Source organism: Gigantopelta aegis, unplaced genomic scaffold (genome assembly GCF_016097555.1).
Source record: "Gigantopelta aegis isolate Gae_Host unplaced genomic scaffold, Gae_host_genome scaffold63, whole genome shotgun sequence".
In the NCBI taxonomy this organism is placed as follows: Eukaryota; Metazoa; Mollusca; class Gastropoda; order Neomphalida; family Peltospiridae; genus Gigantopelta; species Gigantopelta aegis.
Genome location: NW_024537376.1, coordinates 24,114 through 24,478, shown reverse-complemented (window position 1 = coordinate 24,478; position 365 = coordinate 24,114).

Genomic DNA, 365 nt, shown 5'->3' with positions numbered 1-365 from the left:
CTCGCAGAGCTGAAGTGGGCTTGGCGCCTCGATCTCCGCTCGACCGAATAAGTAAAGAAACGATAAAAGTAGTGTATGTCAGATTGCGCCGCGAACTCCCACCTATGCTACACCTCTCATGTCTCTTCACAGAGTCGACTTAAAGTCCTCACAGGGTCTTCCCCCGCCGATTCTGCCAAACCCGGTTCCCTTGGCTGTGGTTTCGCTGCTGGTAAATGGGACGTGGGCCCGTTAATCCATTTCATGCCTTCATATTAGTTGACGGCATTTGGCTACCTTAGAGATCATAGTTACTCCCGCCGTTTCCCCGCTTTTTTGAATTTCTCACTTTGCATTCAGACACTGGCAAAACAATTGCTCAACAA